Raw genomic sequence first — 13,162 nt, forward strand, 5'->3', positions numbered from 1 at the left:
AAGTAAACACACACACAGACACACACACACACACAGACACACACACACACAGCAGGGCTGACAGGACTGGGCAATGAGCTGTCAGAACAGTCTCTCTGCATCACACAGGTCATTGGCTGATCCCTGTCTGTCTCTCTGTCTCTCTCTCTCCTTCAGCCTGCCTCCCCGCTTCTCTCCCTCCTTCTCTCCCTCCCTCCCTTCCTCCCTCCCTCCCCTGCGCATCATTAACACAACATACAATTAAAGTGTGTGTAGCAGTGTCAGACCCCTGCTATTAGCACCTCAGCCTAAATGGCACTTGGCAGAGAGCTGAATCGCAGCCTCCGCGTCCCAGTCAAACGATTAAAGGCCTCACGCACACGATCAAACACCAAAACGTGTTAACAACTAATTAACTCGACGCAGCAGTGAGCGGAGTCTGCAGTGTTTGTAGGTGGACCGACACTGTCCGGCTGCTGTCACCTCTGTGGGAACAATAATGATAATAGACAGGTTTTGGCTTGAACTCATTATAATGAAGTAAATGTCGATTGCACAATAAAAGCTGTGAAATAAGAGATGAATAACACGAGCTCCCGTAGTTCCATGGATTTCGTAAGATTGGAAATTGAAGACTCCATTTATGGCACAAAGGAAATGCCTTTGTGAATCTGCCACTGCAGAGAAAAAGGAGGAGGAAGGCACTCTATGGGTACCGATGCCCGTGTATAATGAACGTTAGACAGTGGAACAAAAAGAGTAACTGCGGAAACTCGACCTGGCCAAAGAAACAGAAAAAGAGCCCCATTGTTGGATAAGCGGAGGAGAGTGAGAGGGTTAAACGAGCCATTCAGTCGCTGGAGAAAGGTTGGGGACCTGAGAGGGTTGGATTTACCAAACTACTGTCAGTGTGTCAGACTTCTCTGATACCAGCAGGGATGACGGACAAAACCAGGGCTCCGAAAATGTGGGGGACTATTTATTTATTTTAAAATATGCATTAAATATTACAAAGCTCAAGCAGCAGCATGGATTGAAGAAGTGGAAAATATAATCTGTGGTTATATTCTATATGATTTCAAACCTTTTAGTGGCATGGGGTGTTACAAAAGTGTCTTAAAAATAATAAGTTGGGAAATTTAATTAAATTCTTTAACTTAGTGTTTCTATCCAAGGAAAAATAAAGTGTTCTAAAGGCTGCAGCACAAACAAGAACAGAAACTTTCTCGCTGGCAATGACTCAAACTGTAAGGGGCCAAACTTTCAGGGCTGACTGTGTCATTCTCACACAATCTGACACACACACACACACACACACACACACACACACACACACACACACACACACACACACACACACACACACACACACACACACACACACACACACACACACACACACACACATTGTACCACACCTTGTGCCGCAGCAGTAAATATCTGAGATCTAAATCCTCTTCACAGCATTGCCTAATTACTCCCAACAACATGGTAGCTGATTAACTTGTAATTGCTGCCATGAACGCAGCCGGTCCCTCTCTCCTCGTTAGGGTTATTACTGACAATAATTACCGCTAATGTGCAGAGAGGAACACACACACAGTCACACACGTAACCTCGCACGTGCACAAACACACATGCAGGTGCGTGCTCATGCACAAACACTCGAGCACACACAGGCCCCTCGCTCTGCACCACACACTCCCGCACACACCTCACCAGGAGGATACTTAGTTTCTTGGAAACTATGACTGGAGCACAAAGCAATAACAGTGAAATTTAGGCAACTAAATTCATTTTCACCATGTTGCCTCATTTAAGCAATGCAATTCACAGCAGCCAAAACGCTGTAATGGCCTTCATACATCACTGTATTTCTCACCGGTGCCCTTGAAGCCTGATCACATCTCAAAAAATCTGACACTTCTGTCCCTTGATCATACGACACGTTGGAAGTTCTGCTGCTTTCTCCTGCAACACTTTTATTTCAGGTTGACTGTGATGGCGGCAATAATACGTAAAGCGTTTTTGTCCTTTAGTTGAGGAATAAAAAAAAACATCTGTATATCCTCTCTGATGAATTATCCGACCAGGCCAATCCTCCAACAGATGATCCGACCAAAACAATCAAGTTTTACATGTGTTTGTCACGAAATATTCACATTCCCATTGAATTAATGGTCCAACAACAACAATCTCCTACAAACAAATGATTATAAAAACATATTTTCCATGTTTTTTGGAGAGGGGGTGGGGTGGGGGGTGGGGGGGGAGTTTTAAGTATATCCTGTCATCATATCCCAAATTGTTTTGGTATCCTGCAGGAAATCAGATAAGCAGCGACATATGTTCTGCATTTCCATAAAAGCAACATTTGTAGAATTACTGTAACTATCCGCTTGTAAAAAACCCAAACAGGGAATTGAGAAACGCTAATCTGTTTGTGAACTTCTGCAGCTCCTCACTGGCTTCCATAGAAGTGCGGCAAAAAAACGAACATACCAGCAATACTATTATAATTTATTACGTATATGAATTTAGATACTTTTTTTGCTGAATGTGTGATAATGAAATAGGGAAATAAAAGCACTCGCCGGGTGATTTATGAAAAGAAACTCCCTGCAAATTCTAGCACTAGGTCAGATTTAAAAATAAAGCTAAGTCCTCTTTGCATAGATACACACTGTGCCGACAACACGATGCCTCCATTGTGTATCTTCCCAGGCTCATTCTGCAATACACTTCTCCCCTTCTGCCTCCTCTGTGTGGAGGGGCATTTGCGTGAATCAAAATCCGGCTTAATCGTAATTCTCCAACTAAACTTGCTGTGGAGAAAGCTACGAGCGCAAAGCTCCTTTTAAGTTCATAATCACTTTCTCCTTTAGCCGGGGATAATGGTACTACTTGTGCGAGATTTAGCCCACGTCTGTCTTTCTCTCCCTCTCTCTCCCTCTCTCCCGCCCGCCCTCCCTCTCCGTCTCTCTCCGTTTCCCCCAAACACTATCTCTCTTTCTTCGGACCATTAGTGATATTGCCGGGCCGCAGACCTCTGTGTTAAGTCACTTAATCAAAAGCAATGGGTTGAAAATCTTGTTTGGCCTCTTACGTCTGATTCATTCCTGCAGACAAGAGCGGCGGAGAGACAGAGAGAGGGCCGGGGGGAAATAAATGGAGAGCGAGACAGATAAGTAGAGGGAAGGGAGAGAAAGTAAGTGAGCGAGTGTTGATAGTAAAGTGAGATGGCGAGGGAGAGGGGAGTGTGAGAGCGGAGAGAGAGAGAGAGAGAGAGAGGACATTAGGCTGGGGTACTATGTGTTATCAGCTAAGCAGCAGCAGAAAGGCTATCATTGGCTCTTTCACCCCTCGGGGGATGAGGAGGCCACTGTTCCTCTAACCACTTCTGACCACCTCTCACACACACACACACACACACACACACACACACACACACACACACACACACACACACACACACACACACACACACACACACACACAGTAAAGAACGAGAGACTGTCTCTATAACTTCAGAGGACATTACATTGACTTACAATCAGTTGTTGCAGACTCTGACCTTATGTGATGACCCAAATTTAGTGATTTACATCATGGGGACTTGTTTTTTGTCCTCGTAAGGAAATCCAGTCCCCATAATGTGACTGTAAACAGATGTAGATCCTCACAACATGATTAATACCTGGACCACAGACACACACACACACAATTGATCATCAGTTCTTCTACTTCATCTGAAGTCTTTGTTGCTATAATTTACATTTTTACCTTTCCCTCTTACCTCCCCTCACACAACACACCCGGACAGAGGCCTTGCAACTAAAGAGTTGCTGCAAAGATTCTCAGGAACAAACCAAAACACAACAGGTCCTTTAAATGAAACAACACAATGCTTTGTAGTAGCAACATACATGTAAGGTGTTCTCTGATGTGACAAATAGAGCCGATAAGAGCCTTTAACAGACATATCAGTGTCAATGAACTTACATTTTTACAGAAAAATACTTTTGCTGTAGCTTCTCCATGAGAAATCGTTGTTTATTTATTAGTATGTTTATTTTCTTAATTCCAGATCTGTATATTTGGTTGTATTTATGTTTTATTTTACATATATATCTGAGACCCCGATGCAGAGACTTGCACGATGTTAGTGAAGGTCCTCACAAATACAGAAGTTCAAACACGGATGCGTTGTGTGTGTTTGTGTCTAGAGGAGATGATGGGTAATGGAGGGGGGCTCGATGCTCATTAGGGGGGCAAATGGAACATACGGAGCACCAGACCTCTTCTACTGTTGTACCACACACACACACACACACACACACTTTACTTTTCATGTATTAATTCAAAAGAGGAGAGGAAAAGTTCAGTTCCCCTGCTCAGTGCGGCTGACAGGTTTAAATAATAGAGTGTTTGTCTTGTGCAGAATGTGCAACAGAAGAAGGAGGAAACACAGAAGGAAATGGTTCTCGTCAGTATCCATCCATAAAACAAACTTCCACAGACGCTCGCTGCTTGTCCCAGACAAACAGAGAAATACCAGCTGTAGAAAGTTAAAACTCGTGATTTGTTCAAAGTTGTACCTGCGTTTATGGCTCCGAGGAAACAAACTGAGCTCCTCTCTCAGTCCAGGTCATCGCAGACACTCACCTCGAGAGGATGTAAGGACACACACTTCCAACTGTAAAGAAATGAAGTTAAAATATCACAGATATGAAGGCTGCCATCTTTCTCAGTAGCGTTTAGGAGTGGAGCCGCGGTATCAAGGTTTCAGTCTCAGCTGTCAATCATGACGTTATAACCACTTTCTAATAGCACCAAGAACAACTAAAATGACAGAATCCATCATTGAGAAAAATGTATTTTACTGTTTAGTTTGGATCTGTTAACAAAGAGAAAATATGATTTTATTTTGTACAACACAGCAACAATAAAGGCCTTTTTATTTCTATTTCTATCAGTTCCCACATAGTTGAGACCAAACGGTTAATACACCGTGTAAAGCTTTTAACTTTAATGCAGTCTATGAGTTCCTCTTAGTTGTAGATGTTATATCAGGCAAAGCCGCTCCCTCCAAAAGTGGAGCTGAAGACGAATAAGATGGTTTAACAGTCGTAAGTGAATTGAATTTTCTTGATTATGATAAAAGTCAGAAAGTGGGGTATTTTGTTGTGAATTACCCTATGATGCACATCAGGGTCAGGGAGTAATCTCCCACTTCTTAAAACTATCGCAGTTTTCATTCCCTAATTGAGAGAGGGTTGGATTGAGGGATGGACGGGGAGCAGAGATGGAGGAGGGGAACTATAATTCTCATCCCTCATCTCTCTCTCTCTCTCTCGCTTTCTTAATAGTCTTTTATTCCATGCTCCTCCTCCCCCCCCCGCTCTTTCCCGCTGCCCCATATGTGAACGTTCAAAGTCTCCTGGATTTGGGACATTGCATTGTGGGATCGCACAACTTAGCGAGTCAAGCCCCTTTTAAAACACCGCCGAAGAGTGACAGAAAATCCTGCTCAGACCAAATCATCTAAAGCGCTTCATCTCTCCCTTTCTTTGGGGGGGAAATGCAGTTAAAGACCAAATGGAAAAATAAAAAAAAATTAAAACTCAGTTTAATCTGCTGTTCGGCTGGTCAGTGAGATCGAGAGAGGACAGAGGATAGAAGGAGAGAAAGTGTCAGATGGGTGAAACTCCCTGAATCCTGAAACACATGAATCTATCGGCTGACTGTCAACACCAAACTGGCCCCGACTGGAACAGGCTTGGTTATAAATTTGATTTCTTACATTGTGTGTCTGGTTTGAATAAAGCAAGGGAAGCAGGGGAAATACACAGAGGTACACACGCAGGATGAAAACTGGGAAATTGTATTTTTCACTTCTTATGGCCTTTTAATGTGTAGGTTTTCATACATAGATTTGTCCAAAAGAAGATTGAAGACACCAAAAATCGATCAAGAAAACATAATGCAACTGTTGGACATATTGATCGAGAAAGAAATTGTTAATTTCTTTTAACAATTACTCCCATCGTAGTATCTTCACGGTCTAATTGCTTCTCTAACCTATATTATATTGTGATTTTTGTAGTTTTCACTTTGTATTTTAAGAGCGATTTCTGTACAAACACCCAGCTGAGCACCTCTGCAGTTTCTTTAAACTATTGTACTGATCATCTTGCCTGTGATGAAGCACGCGCTGCTAAATGTGTTGCTGATCCCTGTGAGGTGCGGACACTTCACATCAAACACGGTGTAGCACCTCGCACACAATCCGCCGCCTCCTCGCTGCCACAGGTGTACTGTAAGAACACCCTCGCTTACAAACACCTCTCAGACCTTTAAGGACACGCAACTCAATTAACAGGCACAAGACACATGCACACATTCGCACGCATTCACACAAATCCATCCAACCCACCAGCCAATCACCTCGTACACAAATTTTGGTGACAAACACACACACACACACACAAGTTGAAATTCAATCCCGCTGCAGAGGCTTCTCAATTCAATTAAGACACACAGCTCCTTCCTTTTGATCTGAGTATTGGCTATCAGGCACACACACCTGATGCTAGCAGCACTAGTGGCCTCATAGTCTGCAACACAATGCTGCTAAAAGCTATCATCATCTGGCTAGCGGTAACAACAGTTATCAGGCAACAGTGATATTTTCTAAAGGTACAATAGGAGAGTGGGCTGTGAATTCAATTATTATTATGTGTGTGTGTGTGTTTGTGTGTAGTCGTATGTTTACAAGCACATTTCACTGTGTTTTTCTCTGTGCACGCAGATATGGTTTCCACCTCATAATGAGATTTCGGAGCCGGAGCTCATACATACAAACCTTGATAGATTTGTGCAATTTAGTTTTACTTGTGTCTTTTGCAGGAAATACTGTATGTAAAAATAAAATCGTATTTGTATCTATATACTATATATTGTGGGTTTTTCACTTAATCTTTGGTATTTATGATTGTTATGAATGTGCATAGTTTCGATAGTAAATCATTTTATATTTCTAAAATGTTATATTCTGAATGGTGTTATGGTGTTAATGGTGTTATGTTTTTGTTGTTGCAATTTTTTACCCTGCACCCTGTTACCTCCGCTGCTACAACTCCATCCTGGGGGAAACACTGCACCTGTAATGAAATCCACAGTAAACACTCTTCTTTTTAATTCTCCGGTGCAAAGCATTGTGTAAAACTGTGTTTCTCAGGTTTGTTGAGTGACACTGTACAATTACAATCAAACCGGGGCTTAAACAAAAGTCACTTAACTCAGCGGGAGCTTGTTAATAAGAAATTTGTCAGTGTCTGCTTCCCTTGTCTTTCTCTGATCAACAACACAAAATGACTCTCAATCTAGTTCCTCTTCTTTTAGAGCTAAGAGGGTGGAAAGAGACTGAAGTGTCCAGAGGACGGAGCCTGTGTCAAACCGTTTTAGTTTTGTGCTGAACAGCTTGGAGTCAGGATCCCATGTCACACCTTTTGATATGTAGATGTGGTTTTTCCTGTAATAGATATGAGGCATTTTGAGGGAAACCTTATGCAATTTAGAAATAGTTAAGAAAAAACCTTTAAAAACCTTTAAGCATTTTGTTCACAGCGAATGAGAGCCAGGGCCGTCTCGTTGGCAGGGAAATGACATTTTTGATTGTGGCGCCTGTTGTGTGTCTCTACATGAATTGACAGCAGCGGATTTTGCATATGTAAGGTTAAAGTGGCGAAGCTCATCCTGCTGTATTCAATCCTCAAAAAAAGACATTTCCTCTTTTCCCCTGAGGCTGTGCCTGTGTGCGTGAGGGGGGTTGGTTGAGGTAATAGATAGGGGGGGGCAAAAAAGGCCTACGTGTGTATCTGTGCATGTATACGTGCACACTTGAATGCATGCATGCATGCAAAACAATTTGTGTGCGTATTGTGTGTGCGTCACTCCCTGTTCATCTGAATGGGGATTCATTGAACAGCGATTTCAAAATTAAATGCTTTTGGTCGGGCAGATTGCTTTACGTCTCTGTCATGTTGCTGTGAATGGGATGCAGCCTTTGATGGATATGAGGACTGACGGGCGAGGCCCCCTTCACACACACTCTCTCTCTCACACACACACACACACACACACACACACACACACACACACACACACACACACACACACACACACACACACACACACACACACACACACACACACACACACACACACTATTCGTTCTCACCCTCATTCCCTCCATCACTTTGTCGTCCTTTACTTTCTGTCATTTGTTCCTCCAAACTATTTATATCCATTGTTTTAAAAAAGGATTATTTTAAAGTCATTCATGATAAAAATCAGTTATGTTCGTCCACTGTTATTTTGTTTTTCAGGGACTTCAGGGTTTTCTCTTTTTTTAGATGACAAGGACAAACACCTACATTGTTGTGTTATACGTCAATGACGTCTAGTTTAAATCAACTCTCAATCAAGTTTCAAGCTTTGCTCCCTCTTACTAAGACCTAAACTCTACACACACACACACACACACACACACACACACACACACACACACACACACACACACACACACACACACACACACACACACACACACACACACACACACACACACACACACACACACACACACACACAGATGGTGCTCTCGAATATCCGGCACACATTTCCTTTTCCAAAAACCAACTTCTACATAGTTGGTTTAAGATCAATATGCATAACTTCCAGATTTCCATAAGTGCTTGACTCCGTGTGTGTGTGTATCACAAATAACTAAACACAATCAGTCCCGTCAGTCTGAGTTTCCTGCTTGGTGACAGTCTGCATCTGCTTTCCTGGTGCATGTCATCTGTCTGACACTGACACACACACACACACACACACACACACACACACACACACACACACACACACACACACACACACACGTAATTCTATGTTTGTGAGGACACTAATTGACATAATGAACCTTTAAACTAAATCTCCTTTCCATTAAGCCTCACTAGTTTGCCTCAAGTGTATTTAGTCATTCATTCTCACAAGCTTTTCACTAGGTAGATACTGTATTAAATTCATACTGTGTGTTGGCCACACATATAAATTATGCTGCTCAACGTTCCTAAAGCTTAAATTCACTAAGATCACTGCATACAAAACAATACTGCTCTGCAATATTACTCTACAGGTGGACAGCAGGGACGTTGCACCAGCAAGATCAAGATCTGTGACAGGAAACCGTCCACTTTGTGGCTGCTCTCAGCAACACGACAGGTTTTGCTGAAAACTATTCTGTTTTTGTCATAAAATCTCTTTGAACCCTCTTCACATTCTCTCTTTGGCTCCACATCCACCTGTATTCTTAGTTGTGCGTTTGTGTGCGACTGTGTGCATGCATGTTGCACCACCTGTAATGCATCTCAGATGCAAGGACTTCTTACCCGATGAGCAGATGAAAGCCACTGAGAGGTAATGGAACCTGTGTCGAGACGAGCCAGTCAATCTGCAGCTCGCCAAAATACATTTCACATGGACGTGTGCACGTACATACACACACGTACCCAACACATTTGCATCTGGAGTGCCATGGCAGCTAGCTGGCTAGCGAGACAATTGGAGTCACAATTGAAATCAAGGCAGTGTTTGTGTGATTCCCGGAGAGAGGGTGAAAAAAAGCAGAGTAAGGTTTTTTAGGAATATGCAAATACTGCTCTGCATGGGGAATCTCTTGAAATGAGCTTTCTATTTGGGTAGCTTAAATCAAGAATCACTTTGGTTCACTGATGTAAACTGAATAAGTTTTGCATCTGCTGATGTTTATGCATGCGGAACTTGGCCGGCAGGGGTTGGCATATGGAGAAGAGGTAAACACAAGAAGAAAGAAAGAAAAAAGGCAAAGAACAAGTAAGAGAAAAAGCAAATAACAAAACTGAAACATGCAAACTAAGAGAAAGAAAGAAGACAGTAACTTAAACTGTATTTACTCAAACTGAAGTATTCAAATTTAAAATTATCCTGGATCCATCTTTGCCTTCATAGTGGAGTAGATATGCAGTGATTCACTGCACTTGAAGGACTTTAAGAATATTTTTGCACGGTACAGCACCGTCTGCGGCTGTGGCTCAGGAGGAAGAGCGGAGGGTCAGTGGTTTGATTTCCTGCTCGTCCAGTCCGACAAATTGTCCATAGGCAAGACACTGAATAGTTGCATAGGGGGAATATCTTAGCTTAGCCTACTATAAAGTCTGGAAGCAGCAGGAAACGGCTAGTGTGGCTTGCGCAGTCTATTGTGTTGCGTTAACATGCTTTCAGTGACAGTGCCTTCTTGTCACATGACTTTCTTAATATTACGTTTGTGTTGTATTACCCGTAGTAATGAATAAAAATAATCGATCTAACAAAACCAACCCTTTTAAAAACAAGACCAAGAAGAAGTTCATCCGCTTCAACCACAAACAAACATGAGCCGCAGCAGACGGGAAAATAGTTCCTACTTTTGTTGCCCACTTCACACACCACTGCAACTCTGCTGGTATAGATAACAATTACAGCTGTGGCCATGTGGACAACAACAGACTTGGGGGGGGATGTGCAATCTGAACCACCTCACTGCCTGAATATCAACATGAATTTAAAACATAGTTAAAATGTCATCTTGAATATGAGATACTTTCAAATATCTACTGTAAAGCTCATTCTGAATCAGCAAAGATACTCAGCGTTATAATTCTGTCACACTGCTCCGTTTCCAGAGAGAAAGTTGTTTCAGTGATTTGTTTGCAATGCAGCCCTCCACAGTAGCTGGATATTGATGTACTCGAGCCGTAAAAACATGTGTGTGTGTGTGTGTGTGTGTGTGGTACCTGTATCTGTACTCTTGCATATACACAGACCGGTGTGTCTATACTTTCATGACTGTGCATACAAACAGGACTGTGCATGCGTTCATGCATGTGTGTGTCTCTCTGAGTATGAGCGTCATCACTCTGCACTATATGGGTCATAAAGCACAGCTAAAGAGGGTCGATGGGGAGGAGGCTACAGTCTTCTGTGTAAAACTTGCAGCTCCCCCGATAAAGTCAAGGAGAGAGAAGCAAGAGTCAGGGAAAGCATCACCGTAGATCAGATGCAGATGCGCTCGCCACAACACTCCTCTATCCCTTTAATCCCTCGTCGTAAAAGTTACTTATGACTGTTTTTAATTCTTCCTGGGGTGAGAAGACCCTGGCCGACAGTTAACTAACCAACGGGATAAAGGAGCGGGCCGGAGATTAGCCTGATCCAATGTTGCTGTCTAGAGATACGGCTTATACAGAGAGGAGCATTGTAAAACAACCCCAATGCAGTGTTAATAACAACACGACTGTAACAAGTCAAAATGGCCACTATGATGAAGGCCTGTTGTTACTCATCATCCCCTGTATTTGTAAGTGGACACCTCAATCACTTTATGGCAAGTATGGGTGATTGTGTGTCAGCAGTTTGTCTTCCTGTGTTGACATCTTCATTAGTACATTAATACTTTGGATAAACAGAATTAAGTTGAGGTAAAATCCCCAAACTAGTTATCTTTAACTTGAGTCTAAAAGGGGGGAAAACTTGCCAACAGGGCAAACATGGGAAATAAAAAGCAGAAGATGAAAGAACAGCAGCCCAAGAACAGGCAGTCTTCAGTGTTACACCTTAAGTAAAAAAAATAATTGACATATAATTAGGGTGAGGGTATCATTTACATTTGAGTAGATTCAGTGTGGTATGTACCTTGTAAAAACGATTTTGATGCACCAAACTCACATGACTAAGAAATGCTAACCAAAGTAAAAGCTAACAGACAGTGAATAAAAACATTTTCTCTCGCCATTACTTATCCAACTGGCAATTGAATGTAAAAATGATTTTGTTTGACTCAGGTTATGTTGCTACAGCCAGCTTTTCATTTCGTATTTCAAGCATAACCACACTTCTCCATTGCCTCCAATTGGCGTCACTGCAGCCTGAAGCACACCTTCCCAGATATGGTAGTAGCAATGTTGGTTGCTACTCAGATACACCAGCGCACAAGTATGAAATCATTAGCTCTCCATAGATTCTACTTGCTTGCGCATCCAGATGTTTAAACTCGCTCTCTTGGCGATTGACTTATTGTGAATCGGTGCTTGGTCGTATAGACGTAATTCAGTTGGTACCCTTACAAGCACCAAGTTCAGGTGCCCAGCCCGAGAGGTGAGGCTTCCTGTGCCGTGTTCAAACACTCTCCTCTGCCTGAGATGAATACAGACACACAACAAACAGGTTTTCAACCGAAGAAAGAAAAGAAAGAAAGCAGGAAGGGGGTTCAGGAAAAGAAAGAGGGATGCAGAAGTAAACGTGGGTGAAAAAAAAAGTGATAGAAAGAAGAACGACAAAAAGACTGCAATATCAGCTTCCTATTTAGATGATGATTAAAATTCATAGGCTCCCCACCTCTAACATCCCTTTACCCCCTCCATCCATCCTTCCCTCTATCAATCCATCCACATCCCGCCCTCCCTTCCCCCTTTCGATGTTGAAGCAATCTCACAGCAGTCACAGGCTTCTCTCCCTGCAAAATTAATTTGACAGGTTTGCATTAAGGCACCTGATCAATACCCACTTAGAGCTGTGAGGGCTAAAGCCAAGAAAAATAACGCACCAGGCCTCCCCTCCTCTCCCTCTGTACCAGATGAGAAAAAATGAATCTTGGACACTTTTTTCTACCCCCGACCCCTCCCAGTCCTAAGCCCTGCTCTCTATCAGCCAGACCAACACACACACACACACACACACACACAAATAAACACTCGCACAGACACATAAAGCACACAAATGAACACAGACGCACATGTGCAGACACACACATGCAGCTCCGAGCTTCTCTATCACCAGGCTGACCTCCCGCCATTGATCGGCAGCAGTTAAGTTGACAGAGGGCCTGGAAGGTGTGTGTGTGTGTGTGTGTGTGTGTGTGTGTGTGTGTGTGTGTGTGTGTGTGTGTGTGTGTGTGTGTTTGTATAATGTTTGTATGTGTGTGTGTGTTTGCTTTGTGACTTGTGCTAGGCCCTTCACCAGGGAACGATCAACTATACAACCTTGATAGAGTCAAGACTGTGTGTTTGTGATAAGAGGGCCCCCAAAAAAAAGGAGAATAATT

Source organism: Hippoglossus stenolepis, chromosome 18 (genome assembly GCF_022539355.2).
Source record: "Hippoglossus stenolepis isolate QCI-W04-F060 chromosome 18, HSTE1.2, whole genome shotgun sequence".
NCBI classification, from domain to species: Eukaryota; Metazoa; Chordata; class Actinopteri; order Pleuronectiformes; family Pleuronectidae; genus Hippoglossus; species Hippoglossus stenolepis.